This window comes from Hipposideros armiger, unplaced genomic scaffold (genome assembly GCF_001890085.2).
Source record: "Hipposideros armiger isolate ML-2016 unplaced genomic scaffold, ASM189008v1 scaffold_17, whole genome shotgun sequence".
Classification (NCBI taxonomy): domain Eukaryota; kingdom Metazoa; phylum Chordata; class Mammalia; order Chiroptera; family Hipposideridae; genus Hipposideros; species Hipposideros armiger.
In genome coordinates, this window is record NW_017731367.1 from 3,466,967 (window position 1) to 3,487,232 (window position 20,266).

The following is a 20,266-nucleotide window of genomic DNA, read 5'->3' on the forward strand; positions in this document are numbered from 1 at the left end:
TGTCCACGCCCAGGTGTGTCCGTGTGCCACTTTAGAAACAGCGTTAAAAACAGAAAACGGTACTAGCCATGGCATAAGGATCAAACGCCCAGAGCCAGAGCAGGGCAGTTCCACAGACAACTGTGCTCTGGGGCGGGGGTGAGATGGGCTGTCCCGCCACTCCCGCCCTCACAGATGGCTTCTGAACTGTACGTGCAGGATGGGCGTTACTGTTTTGTGCCCATTTCCCTAAAATCCTAAGCATTTGAAATACTGGCACTTAACCAAAGTTTTCCTTTAAAAAAAAAAAAATTTCCACATGACTGAGGTGTAGTTTTCCTTTGTAAGACCCAGTCATTTCCTTCCAGAGCTCAGCCTGGATTGGTTGTACCTGGCACTGCTGAACTGTCGCAACCACTGAAAAATAGTGAAGACGGTAAACTTCGTTATGTATATTTCATCACAATATTTTTCATATGAAAAAAAAATTCATAGTCCCAGTTCCCTGCACTCCCAGTGTCTGATTATGACAAATAGGGAGTAGAGTCGGGGTGTAGTGAGATCCGGGGTTCTTCACTCTTTTATGCCATGGACCCCACTTCAGCAGCTTCATAAAACTCGTAGATGCCTCAGAATGACGTACGAGGTGCATTAAATAAACCTGGGGTCCCAAATGCATAAAATAAATCTGGGGTCACAAACGAAAGCAATGATACCTATGTGCAGTTACCAAAAGATAGTTTTAAATTGTGGCGTAGTAATACACGTGCTCTTTATGCATTAAATAACGTAATCTAGTAGCAGACGTCATAGCCACCATAGTCTCAACAGGGATGAACCCTGCTGCAAAATGTTAATGGGTATAAAAGTGATCTGAGATTTAGAGATCATTGTTAAAATCAAGGGTTTGTAATATCACAGAGGCTCCTTGCCTACATGCAGACTTGAACGAAATGCTAATATTCAGTTAGAGGTTAATGAAAATAATGATGCATTTTTTCCCTTATTAAAAAAAAACGAAAAACTCACCCTAAGGAAATTGAATCACCCAGATTTGCTGTACCCCTGGTTTTGAATTGCTTGTATTATTATTTTCTGCTCCAGGTTGGCAAGAATGGTGTTTTTCAAGCTTTGCTGCTGTGATATTCTACCTAACGGGGGAGAAGGGAAACGTGAAAAAATTAATTGGTTGTGTCTATGACTTTTTAAATATCATTTCTTACTTTTCTTAATTTCCCATTGCAATAGGTTTACTTTAAAAAAAACAAACCTGTATACTCATGTCATATGTATATAGTACAACTTTCAATGTAATTTTCCCTTTGCGGGGGACGGGAGGGAGGTACAAATGCAGCAAAAGAACCACCAGAACTGAGGGTGCAGCCTGAACCGCAGTGGGAGCAGGGCAGCCTGGCGGCAGGGCCGGCGGCGGGTGTGTGTTGTCCGGGCGGCCGTCACGGGCACCCATCAAGGGAGAGAGCCAGCTCCTGGCCCCGTAGGCGTTTGTATTCCAGTAAGGGAAGTCCAGACCCAGGAGCACCTAAGTACTTGAAGCTCCAGGGAGATTGAAAGGCTCTCGTCAGAGCGGACTGGGCAAGTACCTGAGAAAGGGGGAAGCCTGCTGGGTGACGGGGCCTCGAATGCGAGCATGGTTGGGTGTTCTGAGGTGGATGGAGGGGAAACCCTGAGAAGATACTGAAAGGACGGGGCGGGGTTTACTGATAGGTTGAGCAGCTTCTGTGTGCCTGGCACTGCTCTAGGCCCTGAGGTGTGACCCCTGTCCCCATGCAGCCCACACTAGTGGGGAAACGGATGACAAACCAGGTCAATATTCAGTGTCAGGTTAAGTGGAGGTAAGTGCCGTGATGAAAAATGAGGTGATATACTGTGACCTGGAGGGGAGTGGGGGGGGCTGTAGAGCAGGGCAGCCTGGGAAGGTCCCTGATGAGATGAAGTTTGGGGACCAGTGGGTGGTTCAGAGAAGTTGGGAGAGGGCCAGTGGGAGGAGAGGGATGGGAAGTGGGCCGGGAGAGCAACCTTGAGTGCCTGGCGTAGCTTCTGGAGTCTGCTCAGAGGGAGTGGGAGGCTTTGCGGATTGGGGTGGGGGAGGCTTTGCAGATTGGGGTGGGGGAGGCGACACACCTGGACTGGTAGTTCTGGGCCGGGTTGGCGGAGGAGGCCCTGGAGGCCCAAAGCCACTGGACTGACCTGGATGTCAGAGGACCCCAGGATGTGGGCGGCAGAAGAGGGACAGTCAACTCAGTGTGACATTGGACTGGGCAGAAGCAGGGAGGCGCCTGAGGCTAGTGGCCTCTGAGAAGATGGCAGGGTCAGGACTGGAGATCCCAAGCATCCATGAATGGCTTTACTGGAAAGTGGGGGGAGGATGGTTAACAGTGTGGTTGGGGAGGGAAACTGAGTAAGACATAGATGTGGGAGGGAGGGGAGCGGTGTCCTAGAGCCCTGGTTCTAAATAGAAGGATTTAAGGGGCAGCTGAAAGGCTGTAGCCCAAGAGAGCCAGTGAGAAGAGGTAGGAAACACTGTAGACGCCTGGACAGCATCCACGGTGCTGGCCCCTCAAATGCCCACTCCCGTGATACTAACCATCAAGGCTTCCGACTCAACTACCTTTCATTCCTTCTCCTCTCTCTCTGGGGGCTACTGGTTTAGTCCTGGTCACTGTCATCTCCCCGATACCTGCAACTCCAGCCTCGTCCCCTCCCCTTCCACCAGAATGGCTCTAAAATATCGACACGTGCTCCTTTCTGCCCAATCCCCACCTCCCGAGGTCCCTGTGTTTGCAGCAGATGCCAGCTGCCACCTCCACAGGCAAAGTCGGAAAAGTAAGGACAGTGCACTGGGGATTTTAATTAAGCCAATTTTATGCAAACGAAATAACTGTCCCTGATCCTGAGATTACGCCCTTCATCCCTTTTTTTGTGTTAAAATGTTCTTTATTTTGGACATTGATAATGATAGTAAATCATAGTAGTTGTTACTTTAATGCCTTTTTCTGGCAAAGTAAAATGTTGGCCGATGACAAACATCCATGCGTCTTTCAAGACTTGGATTCTTGGACAAATAAAGGAGATACAAGATGAAACTTCCATTTCCATGGCTCTTGGCGCCTGTGACTGTTTCCACCTCGACCACCCTCCTGACTGTGCTAGTGGCTTTGTCGTGTTTTCTGGGTGTTCAGCATCTTGAGGACAACCTCTGTTTGGAGCCCAGAGAACATAAACTCGCAGGTTCGCTTGCAGTTCAATGCAGGTGTGTGTCCAGCGCCCATCACCTGGATCTCTGTTTGGAGACCAGCAGCTTGCAGGAGGAGGCGAGGGCAGTGGCAGAAGCATGGGCTTGCAGGGCGGCAGCAGTCACAGGGAGGGGTCCTGGCCGGCCGTGGCATTTTCCGATAGTTGGTGAGTCTGATATGATGCTGCATTCCTCATCAAGCTAGTCCTGGGAGCTCAGCATTGAGCGTGCTTTTCAGCTCTCCCAACACTGCCGAATTACCCAATCACCCTTTAATAAGTCCCTTTCGGAAGCATTAACCATTGCCAATTTCTGTTGCTTGCACATATGTACCTGCCCGCCTTCAGGATTCTGTTCTGGTCATCAGACGACTCTGGGGAGTGTTTTTGGATATGCCATTCGGGCTAAAGGCCCTTCCTGGGATCTCCTGCTGCCCTCTGCCCTTACCACTGACAGAATCCAAATCTCTCTACGAGAGCTGTGCATTCGCTTGTGCCAAGGACTGTACACTGGGCAAGGCTGATGTCACAGTGCCCATTGACACTCAGTACGTTCAAAATCACACTCAGTAAATTCTTGGATGAATGACTGATTGAATGAACCACTTCCCAGTGACCACTACAGACCAATGCAAGGGGGATCGAGGCTAAGTACTAGTGCCTGAATAGCTTGGGGTGTGATTGCAGTGATTTTTTTTTAATCAAACAAATATAAGTTTTGTGGGGAGTCCACTCTGGATTTTTTTCTCAAAAGTTCTATCTCTACTCATTTTAGTTCACTGGTCTTCCCACTCTAATATTACATATGTTTAGCTCAGCTGAAGCTCACACTTTGGAATAGCAAGTGTGCTTTGTTTTTCACACATGTTTCTACACTCCAACCCAAATGCAAAATGAGATCAGGCCCAAGGTGTGGATGCTCACACCTGGGTGAGAATAGCAGACACTGTGTGAACATCGATAGCCTCAGGAGAGCTGTCTTGTTGTGTCACAGGCCTCCCTAAATAGTCATCCTGACACCTGAATAAAGCAGGAAGCGGAGGATGGACAGACAGGGCGGTTGCCTGGCAACTCTGGCAGTCACAGGGCCCTGGTCCTCCTTGTCTAGAAGAGAAAGGACCTGCAGAATTGAGTCCCTTCCAGTCTTACCTCTGATCCTAGTCAGAATCAACGTCTACAGAATGAAGACTATAGTAAAATCCACGCTGATGAGTCAGTTTAAGGATTTGTAACATCGAAACACGCAAAGACAGCCCTGTGTGTGCAAATGGAAGTGCTGCAAGGTGCGTTCTTTGTGTAACTGGTGAATTCAGAATACAATTGTGTCTGAAAAGTCTCTTTGAAAAATCAGAGTCCGGTTCTCCACGGCGTTTTTCAAAACACCTTTCTGTATTCTTAATTATCACATTTTCCCTGTGATAGATGAGAAAATTAAAGATGGAAAAGGTGATGAATGCATTTTGGGGACTCGGGACACTTGACCTAGTTAGAAATAACACACACAGACCTGGGAGATTTATGTATTTTTCCCAGGACCTGGGAGATAGCTATCATTCTTCAAATATTAGGTTTGTGCAAAATACACAGAGATGTACTGCTGTCTGGTGTCACACGCCATGCACAGGATAGCTCCAGCCATCAAAACAAGAATAAATTTCTTTTGCATGCAGAAATTCATACCTAAGTAAAAGCAACTCCATTTAACTTCATTTTCTGTTTGACATGTAACATATTTCAAAACTCTGCTTAAAATAGTATTTGATACCTTAACTGTAGCCAGGCAGTTTTCTCTCTCTAAATGAAAAGAGATTTGCATAGTATTTCACTTCAAACAAGGCGGTTAATTAGCGTCACTATCTTCAAAATAGAATATTTTGCATTATCTAAATGTTTATAACATTCACTCTTATCGGGGTGTTTTGCAAGTCAGTCGGATCACAACAGGACTCTGGTTGAAATATCATTATTATTTTGGATTCCCATATATTTTCTCCTACACACAGCTGTGGGAGGAGGTGAAGTGGGTACCAGCCTAGTCATCTTGAGAAAATGAAAGAATTCAACTATTTAAGATCAATTTTTCAAATATAATCTGCGCAACCATTTTTTTTTTAAGTATAGTCCACCCCAGACCACCGGAGTGCAGGGAGGCAGCGTATTAAAATGCAGATTCCAGGCCTTCCGGGGCCTTTACAATCAGATGCTGGTGAGGGCCAGGAATCTGCACTTTATCAGGCTTTCCATCTGATTCTTAGGTGCCCTAAAGTGTGAGGACGAGCTCAATTTTTTTAATTTTATGGTAAAACACTAGACAGGAAAGTAACGTAGATGATTTCCGTTTCCGTGTAGGAGGTCATGGGTGCGGGTTGTGTTTTGTGATTTCTGAATACTTCAGCAGCCACAGCGCCTCTCCTGTGCTTCCATGCATTGTCCTGCTTTCAGTCACCTCCTGCTGAACTTTAATTAAAATCCAGGCAATTGTTTTCGGGAGTCTTCTCTGACACAAACTACGTCAGTGGGACTTGTGGGACTGTCCCCGCTGAGAGGTTATAAATGGGCTGGTTGGTGCTTGGCAACAGGTAAGACTGCCTGTGCCTCCTCAGGCTTCCTATTGGTTGTCCTGTGCCTCCTCAGGCTTCCTATTGGTTGCCCTGTGCCTCCTCGGGCTTCCTATTGGTTGCCCTGTGCCTCCTCAGGCTTCCCATTGGTCAGAGGCAGTAAAGTCCATCCCCTGCTGGAAACTGTGCTCCACAGGCAGGCCCAGGCTTGGGCCTGACCCAGTGCTGACTTCAGGGGCTAATAATGTACAGGACTGTGGGGATTTACAGCTGCCTCCTGTCTCCATGGGAGGCACCGTGTGGGCAGATGGACGGTCCTCTTATTTGGTTAATGCTGGTCCTCAGGCAGGACCGTGCAGGAGTGCCTCCTGCACACGAGTGCAGGCCCCATAGGCCTCAGATGCACCTGGGAGGTTTGTGTGGAGTGCTGTGTGAGTGCACAGGTGCATGAGTATGTCTGCGCCAGCGGTCAAGGAGAGTTCTGAGACAGGCCTCCTAGTGTTCCTCACCTTGGACAGCACCTCTGCAGAAACATCTGGCTCCTAGGTTTTATTCCAGGGCCACCTAGACTAAAGACAGCCGACATTTACCTAGCGCTTTCTCTGGCCTGTCACAGTCCTAAGAACTTTAGAGATTTTTTAACTCATTTGATCCTCGAGACTCCCCTGTGAGAGAGGTACAATTATTATCCACGTTTTCCAGGTGAGAAAGTAAGGCACAGAGAGGTTAAATAACTTCCCTGGGGTCACACAGCTATGATGTGTGGAGCTGAGATTCAAACCCAGGCAGCCTGGCTCCAAGGTCCTTGCTGGACCTCATTAATGTCATATCCAGGTGACATTTTTCTGTGGGTCAAAAACCCCAGCAAGAGAAGGAAACGGTGATCTTCATAATTGAAAGCGATAAATAGCAAAAATTGTATTTTTCACTTTGGAATGTATTATGTGGAGATGATGAAAAATGGAGAAGGATTTGCAACAGCCTTTTTGTTTTTAATTTTCATTGGTTAAGCAGATCTAATGAGTTCCTATGCTCTCTGCATACATCAGTAGCCGGCTCGCAGACAGCACAGTCTTGCTGAACCAAGAGTAATGTTTAAATTTGCCGCAACATAAGTGTGCATAATTATGGGACAGCTAAATAAATTGCAGTACATGACACAATGGAATACTACTGTTGGATCGTTAAAACGAATAAGCAAATCTATAGTTATTGGTGTGAAAGGAGCTCCAAGATATAGTAAGTGGAAAAAAATAGAACAGTGAGTATAGTATCTCCCATTTTGTTAAAAAAACAAAAAAAAATAGGGCCATGCACAAAGCATTCCTAGAATGACACCCAAGACACTTGGTCATGGGGTTCTTGGGGGTCTGGAGATCTGCATGTGGGGGAAAGACTTGGTTTCCATCGTGTATCTTTTTGCGCCATTTGATTTCTTGCTCTGGACTGGTGATGTTTTCATAATTCTATACATATTGTTTGCTACAGATAATAATTCATGAAATGAGAGTAATTTAGAATTAGCTGTAAGTATCCAAGGAATAGAACGAATACCCCATTTGCAAAATTAAAAATCAAACAAGTACCTAATTTGCAGATTGTTAACCAGCCCGGTGGGCGTAAGTATATAAGCAGATAATCACAATTGATTTGTATGCTTAGAGCAGGATGTTTTCACCAAGGCGTCCAGGTGGGTCTTAGTGGGGGGTCTATGAAACCCTCAAAGGGTGCCCTCATTTTTTTTGTTTATTATGGTCTGTGCATCTTCTGGGGAGAATATCCGGAGTTTTTAATAGATTCTCATATAGGTTTATGACCCACAGAAGTTTAACAACCACTAGCCAAGAGGCTATGAAAAAAGATGATGTTCGCATAAAAGACTGCACTACTCAGAGTGGTAATGAGCATTATTAGAGACGGACCTTGCAGCATAAAGCTAAGCAAAGTGGGCGGGAGGGGCCCGCACCCTGGCGGCGATGACAGGTCGCCCGCCTGCGCCCAGCGCACGCCTGCCCAGCCGCAGCTGCGTAGCGTGCATCCCACACACGACATTCCTGCCTCCACCCGTCAGCCAGGGCTGCACCGGGCTGCGTGCAGCAGAAACTGGCCAAGAGCTGCTGTGTCGAGGAAGGGTTTGTTTTTCTCACCTGGCAAGTTGTCCGGGGTGGGTGAGGGTCCAGGCTGCAGCACTCGCTCAGGGAGCCAGCCTCCCTTGGGCCTCGCCCTGCCCTTCGCAGTGTGTGGTTCTGTCCCACTGTCAGGATGGCTGCCGCACACGTCCTGAGCGCCGGGTCCGTTATCCAGGCAGCAGGAAGGGGGTAGGGCCTGCCTGCTCAGACTGCCTCTTTCCCAAAGGGAAACCAGAGCTTTCCTGGAAGCTGCTCGCAAGTAGAATCCTGTCGCACTTCAGCCACAACACTGTCATCCAGTCACCTCCCGACTACAAGGGAGCCTGTGGGTGGGGGGCACTGTGGTCCCTAGTGGGCGGCCATGTAACCGTGGACCAGCTAGAGCTCCTCTGAGGATGGAGGAATAGGGGCCAGTGGAGATCGTGCGGACCCCAAGCAGAGCCCCGCGTGTGCAGTGTGCGTGGGAGCATGCGTATGTGACCCTGTTTTTTCGCTGGGAGCCAGAAAACACAGATGAGTCGGTCAATTGAGCCTGAAAACTGGCCTAACACCCTCATTGTGCAAATGCAGCCGGGGTTATAACTTACAAACCTGCATTCCTTACTTAGTGCGATTGGAATCAAAATGAATATAATTACTCATGTTGACTCACGTGTCATTCTGATAAAAGTGCGTTGCACGGCTGGGAGGTCGCAGAGGACTCCTGATGAAAAAGCGCAATGCATTTTTTTTGTGTCACTGACATAATTGACATGCAGCACTGTACACAGGTAAGGTTTCAGAGTTTAATAACTTTATAAGTTTAATGCAAAATACATTTTAATAAAACCGACGTACAAGAAAATAATAAATGAGGGGAAACTGGGGTGAAGTTCAGCTTCTGAGCAGGTCGCAGGGCACCCCGCCATCCACAGCTTCCAGGCCTGGCCCTGAGGCAGACGGCGCTTCACGCTCCACTGTGAGAACAACGCGGAGGCCTTTTGCTCTGAGCGCTTTTCCTGGCCTCCAGCAGATACAGGAACAGCACGGATGGGTTTCTCCCAGCTGAGGACCCGAGGCCTGGGGCTGGAGCCGGGCATGAGCCGGGTCACCAGGGAAGCCGTTGGATGGAAGACAGTGGAGCCAGAAGTGATGAGATGTAGAGTCTTGAACCAAATGGCAAAACGGCTTTGAATGTGTGACTGACCATAAGAGCAAGGGGTCCCCATTTACAGAGACTGATGGAGTGACACTGACTTATTATTACCGTGATGTTGTCTCACATCCTAACTAAAAGCATGCTCCACGGAGAATGCTAGCCAGCCTCCTGGGGTCATGCCACCCACAGTCCATCTCTGTCACACGCAGCCCAAACAGCCCGCAGTCCAAACTGCACCCAACACAGTGCCATTGAACTTCTTGGCTGAGCCGCCTTTTCCTCTACAGAATGTCTGGGGGACGTTTTGCTAAGAAATTTTTGTATTTTTTAGCAAAGGTGGCATTTCTCCAAAGGCCGAGAACCCACTAATTGACAGTAATATTTCACCAGAAACTAAGTATGACTATAAACTTAAGAGCGGCCTCTCCCTTAGAAACCTTCCATCTTCTTTGCATTAACTCTGAAGTTTTAATTTGAGAACCTTGTAATTTAAAGAGATGTTGCTAGAAAAATATAGTCTTCAAAATTTCCCTCCTGGTTATTAAAATTTAATGGTTGTCCTACACATGGTAGATTTGTCTGGATCAGTAATACACGAGGGGAAAATTATCAAGTGTGTCCTTGCAGAAGGACCCACAGATTAAGAAAAAGAGTAAGATTTTCTTTGTTTCCAAAAGAGAAAACTCAAAATACCTGGATACTTGCTCAGCCTCCTAGAGAAATTACTAGAGTCTGAGTTCAGATCGTAGCTTCTCTTTCGTGGTTACACGTGATGGTATTTTTAAAATCACCCCAAATACCTTTGATCTATGTTTTGTATCACCCAGGGGAATAACTGTATGGTGATTCAAAAGCTGTCATGTGGGGAAATACGAGTCCTTTCTTCAGTTTCTGAGGATAGTTGTAAATCCATGTTTCTTTAACATTAATATTCTGTTTATCACAGCTCTAAAATGTTTCAAAGAGTAGATTTCATGTAGTCCGATTCCATAGAGAATTTTGAAGCCTTCTATGACAGCTTATGAATCTTTAAATCATCCCCGTGGGAGCTGCATAAAAAACTGGGTTTATCCAGTAAAAAACATAGGGAGCTATAGGCGCTGTGGTTGAAGCCAGCCCACAAACACCTACTGGGTGTCTGGCAGAGCCCTCCTCGCACGCTCCTGTCACTAATGGGAGGACCAAAATGCCACCTTGTCAGCGAGGCCAGGATGAAAAGACGGTGACATTGAGAAATGTCACATCTGGAGGCTGCTCTCCTTCTCTGGCTCCTCCTTGGCACAAGTGGGGTTCCCCCTTTAGAGATGGTCCCCTCCATCGCACTCCTCCCCTGGGTAACTTCTCCAGCACTGTCTCTGTGCCCCGGCCGTGGGCAGGTTCCGGTGTTAAACCCCCCTAGATCCATGACACTTTCCTCCAGAGAATTCCTCTCACTTTGTAGTTACACCATCTTTCATGCGGTTATTTCCTTGACATCTGTCTCCCCCACGAGACTCTGGGCTAGTGCCTCGTCCGGCTCTGCTCACCACTGAATCTCCCGTGGCCAGCGCAGGGTGGCACAATAAATACTTGTGGTAGGCAGGGAAATAGAGAGGAGGGGAGGAAGGGGAGGGGAAAAGAGGCTCTCACACTGCAGAGTCACCCAAATTCTCGCATGAATGGTCTGGGCTGACAGCCCTACAGAGCTCCAAATTGGAGCTGAGCACAGCATTTATTTTGCCAGGTGCTTTGATTGTATCCAAAATGCAAACAGCCAGCCATCACCAGCCCAAAAGTGAGCATCTCCTTTACTTGGAGAAGTCGGCCAACCTCCTTGCCACATTCACCGTTCTTTACGTCACATGGAAGCAGCATCCTCCATTGTGCTTCAAGCCGCTTGAAGGAACCAAACTGCCATCATATTTTATAAACCATTGCATAGCCAGAGGTCTGAATGTAGGGTAAGCTTCTGAGAATTGCCTGCAGGTGTTTGGTTCTAATATTATTACCTGTGGCTTTACAGCTCAACTTTGTCAAAATGAGGGGCTGTCACAGGCCAATAGGAGCTCATGGAAGTTCCTTTTTTTCTTCTGGGGTAACTTATGGCCTTTCATCGCACTTACCGCCTTTTGCTCTTCAACAAACATTTTCCGTGGCTGCGTTTTCTTCCTGAGCTGCACATTCAGATCCAGAATTCAATGAAGAAAGACAAAACAATGTCTAACCTCTGAGAAGACAACCTGAACCTCACATAAAGGAAAGTCTTTGATGCTTTGTGTTGCAAGTAGGAATCAGTGAGGAGGTGGCTCAGCACTTTGGAGACACAGCTGCCCCCCTGATGTGCATGGCTTCTAGGATACCCCCTTCCACCCTGGAAGGTCAGAGGCCACCTCAGCCAGGCCAACCACTCCTCCAGCACAGAGAGAAGCCCACAAGGGCCTGCAAGAAAGTAGAGAGGGCAGCTTCCTGCAGAGAAAATGCACGGGGATTTTACTGCCAGTTCTCTCTGCACGTGTGCACTGCTCTTGACTAGGCTTATTTGTTTTGAGTTCACACTCTCAATAAAAGTGGTTTTATACCCACACCTATTCACTCAAGGGCTGTTACTGGAAATTCAAAGCTCTCTGTGCATGCCATGGAGATCAATGTGTGTTTATAATGCGTTGAATCCAGATACTGTTACATGTGGGTAGCAGACCATGTCCTCTGGACTTACGGATGGTGGGTGGCTGGGGAGCGAGGATATTTCTGTTTCTTTACCAGTTAGCTTGTTCATTATTCATTCTAAGGGTTGAGTTTCTTTTAAAAGTCTTTCAGGCCTATGGGAACTGGTTCCCTTTCCAACTCTGGATAATTATTGTTTTTGTTTTTTTCTATTTTTTCAATTTTGTATTCTTCCTGCAAAGAAAACAAATGAAGGAATAATATAGTGAGCCGTGGTCACGTCTTCCCTTAGGCGTCCCTCATACTGGCCATAAAAAAACACTGATCATGTTTTTGTCTAAACTTCATTTCTGCCTTGGTTCATTTGGTAGAAGAGACTTCTATACTGGTTAAAGGATTTTTTGAAAAGTAAATGGTAAAGTTGGTCTCTTGCTACTAGCCATGAGATGTAACTGGTACTGAACTTACTCAGCCACCGTAAGAACAACTTGAAAACTGGACCAAGCATAGGAAACAACAGGTTTCAGATATTGGACCAAAGTCAGTGCCAGATTTTGAGGGAAAGAAAACAAATGATGGGAACGCCTCAGATTTCACCAGCTGGCGGTGCCACCTCCCCCAGATTTCCACCCAGAGGTACTTTCTGGACCACAGCACAAGGAGAGGGAATCGAAGCAGATCGTAGCATTCTCCTTGAGTTGAGATTCAGGGATTGGAGGTCAGGAAGGTCAAGGAGGCCAGAATTTGCAGAGCAGAGTACCGGAGTGGAAGGAGCTACACAGAACAACTGCTCTTGAAGCGCTCTCCTCCAGTCTCATTGCGTCTTTGGGTGAAAACCATACTGTGCACACATAGGACCAATTCTTCAAAGTCAGGGCAAGAACAACTATTGGAATTTATAAGCTTAACAATTTCCAGGAGCTCACACTGTTCCAACCAGTCAAGTGGTTAGACACATTGACTAAACAGGGCATTCAGAAAAGAACTCTGAAAGGTCATGCTTTAGTCAAAGACAAAAGTAGCCCAAGAGTAAGGGCTTCTCTAAACCTGTGGTAAAAAAAAATTAAAAACAAGACTCAAAAAGATCAATCTGATTCAAAAATAATTTAACTGCCTGCCAAAAACAAATACAAAAAAAACACACACCCTGCAATACAATTTAAAAGAATACAACAAAGTCTAGACACTCCATAATGTAATATTCACAATGTCTAATATCCAATCAAAACTTACTAGACATGTGAAGGTGTGAGAAAATATGACACAGAACCAGGATAAAAATCAGTCATAGAGACAGACCAATAGAAGATATAGATGATGGGGGGACATGGTGGGCTTAGTCAAGAAGGACTTTATTTTTTAAAACAGTCTCATATGCTGGAGAATTTCAAGTAAAATAAGAACTTACTGAGGAGAGAAATTGCAGATAGAACCAAAGGAAACTGCTAAACTGGATAATACAATATCTGAAATTAAAAATTCTCCACACTTCTGCCAATCCATAGAAATTATTGGGGTTTTTTTTGTTTGTTTTTTGTCTTTTAATATGAAAGAAATTTTAAATATACACAAAAGTATAGGGAACAGTATAATTAACTCCCAGTATCCATCCCCCATTTCAACAGTTACCCACATTCTGTTCTTTGTGTTTCATCTGTCTTTCTAAAACCTTTTTTCTCTGGAGCAGTTAAAACAAATCCCAGATATCATATCACCTCACTCGTAAATACTTCAGTGTTTATCTTTAACAAATAAGTGATCAAACCTTAAATGCACACATCCAATGCCACTGTCACGCTCAAAATATTAGCAATAATTTTTTCATATTACCTAATTACCAATCTCCAGTTTCTCCTGATTGTCTCAGAAAATTGGAATTGGCCTTTATGGCTCATTGGCGCCATTCATGGCTTTTCACTGATATGTCTCTTAATTCTCTTGTACTCTTAACAGTTTCACCTCTTTCTCCTCTGGTTTTTCCTTGCCAGGTATTTGTTGGAAGCAATCTGGTGATTTTCCAGGTCATTTGCCCTACAGAATGTCTCACTTCTGGATTTGGCTGGCTAAGTCATTTCGGTGTCATTTAAATTTCTTCTAAACCTCTTGTTTCCTGTGAATGGATAGTTAGATCTAGAGTCTCGGTTGAGTTTAGCTTCAATATATAGACAGCACTATGTCACATGGGGCGCTGTGAACATCCTGTTGTAGAGCGTCAGGAGGCACATGATACCTGGCTGTCCCATCTTTGGCGACATTAAGATAGATGAGCGGGATCAGCTGTTGCCAGCCTGATGCATCCATTATAAAGTTCCTCATCAGCTTCTCACCTAATGGTTTTACCTCCCCCTTGGAACTGTCATTTTAAAATATCTTTGCAACTTCAGTAGCTGAGAAATTGGACCTGTCTGTTTTAGTTGGTCAGTGTTGATTTGTTGCTTGTTTTTCAAGTCAGGGGATTCGTCCATGATCCACCTCCCTACCTCCTTGCAGGTCTGCTCACCGGGTCTTGATCACCTCTGGTCCACTTCTTATCTTGCCCATCTCATCAAGCTCTGTGGGCAGCTTGATGCAGAAATCACCCCATGCATAGCTCCCAGGAATTGTCTGCACATGCCAAGCCACAGGTAGGTATCAGACACCTGGCCCTGACTCCAACTCCCTGTTGGGATATCTGCTGTGCAATGTCCTTGAAGCCACCAGTCCTTCAGGAAAGCAGCTGAGGTCACCACGAAACCTCCATGGATAGGCTACAAAGCCACCAATTCCACATCCTTTCCCCACCATGGCCAACAGTACAAAAGGGGAGAAGGTTAGTGAAACCGTAAGTCTGCTCATTCCTTGTCGCTTTTTTAATTTTGGGATCCTCCTCCTAAGACACACAAGTCTGTGTGGGCTGGGCTGTGGAACAGATTGTGGAACAGACACTGTCCTGAATCATAATGGCCCCTCCCCTCCCAAGTTGGGTCATTGGCTTTGGGCCACTCTTTGCCCCCTTCCACTCTCCTTCCTCTTAGGAGGACTTATTTCCCAGAAAGATCCAAAGGCTCTCAGCAAATGTCTCCTTGGTGGGGTCTGCTCAGGGGCCACGGAGACAGGCCCAGATCTGTCTGAATCCTGTGATGAACATGGGCTAGTCTGGCCTGTGAGCGCTCTACCCCCGCCTGCACAGTAACATAGTGCTGTGTGGTCGTTCTCTCAGACAGATGCAGTGTGTATCAAAAGAATGATTTTCCAAGGTGTTTTTTTGAAGGAAAGCAATGTAAAAACTCTCTCTTAGTAATGCAGTTATCTTTGTGAAAAATGTTGAAAATCTCCCCAGGAATTCTGCAGGAAAGAAAGACTTGAGAAGCATTGTTTAACTGCCGTGCGGGCCAGCCCTCCTGGGGGCCGTGCAGGATGTGTATAAAGTAGGTGGTTCCTGTGCCTTTCATGAGAAACTACCTCAAGCAGCAAGTCCTAATTAAGGACATGATTGGGAGTTTGGTGTTTTTTTGTTTTGTTTTGTTTTTTTTTGTTTACCAGTTTTTGTCATCCACTGATTTGAGGGGATTCTAAAGCAAAGTCACTGTTGGAACAGTGAGGGGCAGAGAGATAGACCCAAGCCAGACGCCATGACCATGGTAGCAGCGATGTGTAAACATTCACGGAGCACGGAGGGGGACAATGGGGACATCAAAATGCTGTCAATGCAGAACTTTTGTCCCCAACACTGGACCTGGATCCCAGATCTCTCTCTCAAAATGGTCCCCATGGGGGAAAGATTCACACCTTAAAAAAACAGCAAAATGAAGACTATAAAGTTCTCGTACTAAGCATTCGCATCACATTTTTATTTTCTCTTTGGAATAACATCGTCCAGGCAGGCATTCCTCCCCATTTTCACAGTTAAGAAGCCACCAGTCCCGCCCTGCTCCTGGTCCCACAGCGTCATCAAGGCCACTGGGCGCCTCCTGCGTCAGTCTGCGTCACCCCTCTGCCAGCTCCCCCGGCTTTTTCCCTCTCTCCAACTGAAAAGCCAGTGGGTCCCAAACACTATCTTACTAGGGTTAGCAGAGAGTCTCTTCTTTCTCATTAGAATGGATTTATCCCCAGCTCATTTTATCGTATTCAGGGACGAGCTGCCAAGCCCAAATGACAGATGGTGAGGACATTTAAAGAGCTTGAGGCCTGGACCACTGAGCAGTTTTGTGTCTGGACAGTCGGCCCTTCTCCATATGTGGCTGCGATAGGGGAGCGGTGCAGGGTCCCAGCTCTCATGTGCTGGGAGAATGTAACTGAGTGGTAAGTCTTCAGAGTCCCCAGATGGGACACCCCACCTCCCCTCCCACCAGGGCTCCCTCCTGAGATCCCCGGAATGCAGAGCTGCCCTGTCTTTCAGGTTCAGGTTCTTCCCTTGTTATCTGTAGTTTTAAAAATGGCGCTGAGCCACTCCCACCCAAGCGTCTTCACCTTCTCACTGAAGCTAGAAGGACCGTGACTGCTTCGACCAGGTGAGTATGGAAAAAGTGATGCTGTGTGATGTCTGAAGCCAGGACACGGGAGACCACATAGCTTGTGTCATGTCCACAAGGACCCTTGCTCTGGAAGTCCTGACAGCCATGTAAGAAGTCTGAGTCCTCCGAGGCCGCCATGCTCTGAGGAAGCCCGGGCCACACGGAGGCCACGCCGAAGTGCTCTGGTCAGCTGTCCCACTGAGCCCAGCCTCCGAGTCATTCCAGCCCAGGCACCGGATATGTAAGTGAAGAGGCCTCCAGGAGGTTCCAGCACTCGGGTCTTTCACGTTGCAGAGACGAGACCAGCCATCCGACTCTGCTGAATCTCCAACCCACACGATCCTGGAACATAAAAAAGTGGCTGTCGTTTTCCACCTCGACGTTTGGGGGAATTTTGTTCTGTAGCAGCCGGTAGCTCGAGCTCTCCTTGATAGCCGTTCCTGGGTCGCCACACAGGCACAGTCTCTCTTTTATCGTCTCCGTTATGTCGTCCCTCCCTTTCACTTGCCATCGGTTATGTCTGGAGACATCCTGCGCTCTTCTGGTCGTTCTAGAGAAGCCAAAGGAGCATCTTTCCATTGTGCATTAACAAGAAATAGCCAGTCCTTACAAATCTACATGAATCTGCCACAGAGAGAACCCACAGAGGCACGTGCAGGCGGGGAGGGCGGTGGAAGGACCACATTCGGCCACTTGCTTTAGTTTGCCCTTGTTTCCAATTCTCTGTGAGGATATAGAAGAAAAGCGGAAGTGAATCTGAATACAAGGGAAGTTATACCATCAGGACGCTTGTGGTGAGATCGTGTGCATCATGCACAAGTCACGCAATAAGGGAGCTGGCAGGTACCTGACTATGTCCATGTGATGGAGTTTGCAACCACTTCAGATGAGAGTAAGGACAGTAGAAGCAGGCGGAAATGCCGTGGTGTGCACTTCCTGAGGAAGTCGGACATGTGTGCGTTGAAAATGGTTCTGGATAAAGTAATCTAACAGGAAGAGAGAAAGCCAGGAGATAGGGCTCATGCGCAACAGGAAACTTATGCAGGAATGTTCACTGCAGGCCTGGTAGCCTCAGCAAAGACCTCGAAACAGCCTCATGCCCGTCAAAGGAAGAGAGGACAAACGAACGCTTCCTTTATCCCGTAGCCACGTAATGAAACTCTACAGAAGGGAAAGCAAGGGGATGGCGGGCAGGGTTCAGGGTAAAGACTAGCCTCAGGTGGGGGTAGGTGGGAGGACGTGAAGGGAAGAGAACCAACCACATGGCCACAAAATGCCGGTTTTGGTTTTGGGTGGTGAGTTTCCAGGGGCTTAAAAATAACCAAAGAAGTAAATGAACTAGTGTGCTTCACCCAGGATCAACGATGAGTGGATGCCAAGAAGCAAAGATTGCGATGTATCCAGTTCTGTGGACGTGAACCTGAACGGGGCGAAGAGGGAACATGCACATGGGGGAGAGAAGGTGTAGAAGGCAGGTAGAGACAGCTCTTCCAAGAGGCTGAGCTGGAAAGGGGGGGAAGCAAAGCGGGGCAGGAGCAGAGGATGAGGTCAGCGGCGGTTCGTGTGTTTGTTTTTAGTTTATTTGCTAGAGGGAATAATCCAGTCGCTGGAAACTTGATGACACAGGACACAGGGAGATTCGCGATAGACACCTTTGAGGAGGTGAAGGGAATGTGACTTAGTGCCAGATGCGTTTCCCTTTTTGGAGCAAACAAACCCTTTTCCTTCCCAGCAGATCTGCGAAGGAGCCCTACTCCCACCTGACAAGGTGTTGTCTCCAACAAGAGGGGCGTGGGGCCAGGTGTTACCTACGACTTCTGCCAGGTACCCACGCAGCCCAGCTTATGAGCCACCTACTTTACACAGGGGGCATCTTGTCACCTGGAGGGATTTGAAAAGCCGCAGACCCAAACTAGCCCCCTCCACCTGCCTGAAATTCCTCAGAGCCCTGCCTTTGTCCACATTCTCTTGGGAGAAGGAAGACACCCCACTTTTCCAAGGAAGCTCATTTGGCATTGGTTAAGCCACTGCCCAGAGTGTGCGCTCCACTTCCTGTCTGCAGAGGGACCCCAAGCCTCCCTGTACCTGCTCAGACCCCTGCCACGTCTCCAGTCACAAACCCTGAGCTCACACAGCTGGACACTCAGCTTTCTCCATCACGCAGCTCCTAGGTGGTCTTTCTTTCTTCTCAATTGTAAGAAACCATAGGTATTATTCCAGGCTTACTTCAAACACTGCCTCCCACGTAAAGCAAAGCGTTCCCAGCCTTCCCTGCTCACCCCGCCCCACCGCTCCCCTGCCGCCTGTGTGTCCTCAGGGCTCAGTCGTGCCCCAGTCACCTTCTGTGCCCAATGGCAGCCAGGCTCCCAAAGCTCTCTCTGCCCTCCCAGTCAAGTAGGGGGGTCCTGATGCTCCCTGTCAGAGATGAGTGGGGGAGCCAGGAACCATCCCTAACATCGAGTCAAACGCATTTGTCTAAATTGAGCCTGAGTGACACACAGTTTTACTTTCTTGAAAATCTTGATGCTTTCTCTAAAAAGTGGACTTATTTATTTGTGAAGAAGTTTTTCACCCTGTGGCTGGGCACTGATACCTCCAGATCCTTCTGGAACATTCCTGGGAACACCTTCCTCCCTTCCTCATGGAGTCTCTACCGCAGGTCTCACCCTGCCCTGGCCCAGTGCCCAGCCACAGACACTCCTGGATGCACATGGCCAGGCGGGTCTCCACGTGTCCCCACCCTGGTCCCCATGGTGCACTTGCCCCCCCCCAGCCCACTGCAGCCCCATTTCTCCATCCGACCTGGCCAGGGGAAGAGGCCACTGCGGGTGCTGGGCGCCCTCTGCTCCCTGGGGAGTGGGCGCAGGACCCCAGCTGCCCCCTGCAGACCCACCTACACCGCCAGGTGGGCTGGAGCAGAAGGGGGGGGGGCCTGGCTCTGCGAGCTTGGTTTCTACTCAGTATCTGGAGAGCAGCAAGAAACTACGCACCTCGCTTTCCCACCGTTTCCATCTCTGGCTGGGCCTGAGGAGATTATGGGATGAGGGCTGTGGCCTTGGGAGCAGAAATCCCTCCCAGACCTCTCCCATCCTGGGGCACGTGGCCCCCCAACAGGAGGGGGGCAGACAGCAGGTGGAGGGAGGGAAACATCTGAGGACCATCATACTCAGGTCGGCTCCCCGCTCCAAGAATTCTCAGATACTGTTTAACTCCGGGCGTAGGAATCTCCGTTGCTTCCACTGCTGAGCCAAAATAAGAGACGGGTTTCCTCGGCAACCGAGGAACCATCTCCAGAGAACGGTTATTGTTTTGAAGTGTTTTGAAATCTTATCAATGGTTTCCAGGGAAACCCAGGGCTGCCGACAGGAGCCTTGCTAGGTAACTTGAAGACAAGGCCCAGAAAAACAGATTTGAATTCACAGTATGCAAGTAATCTGCAGTTTATTAAGGTAGAAAAGTATGTTTCACTCACATGTGACATTTTAATTTTATTACCTGTTCAGTCTTACGTACAGTGACTTTTTGGGGTAGGTTAGCATTATTTTGATCACAATTTAAGATATTACACAAAGCCTAAAAATTATGGAATTTGTGAATTACATGAAAATCAAAATTTGAATTGATATTATGTATTACACTTTGGGAAAATACAGATTTAAAGTAGCAACTCAGCTGCTAAATCTTGGTCAGAACAGTTTCTAAATCAAATGGCAGCAGTGTCCCAGAAGAAATGGCACAATGACAAATTAGCTCAGTGAAAGATGACCCAAACCCTTGGTGTTTCGTACCAGACTGTCCTCGCTGTGACTCTGTATTGCCAGCCACTCCTGCCCTATTTACCGGTCAGAAAAAGGTCTGGCAAGTCTGACTCTCCGATGGGTTTTAATATTAACTGATTGACTGCGTCTATTGCATCCAGTAGGTGCTTCTGCGCTCCTTCACAGGCAATATTTTTCCGTTCTTAGTTGGTCCTTGATCCTCTCTCAGTACCCACGGCTGCATCTCAGATCCACCTTTGCCCTCAATTATTGTGTGACTATTCAGGAAATCTCCCTAGCTTTCTGAATATTGCTC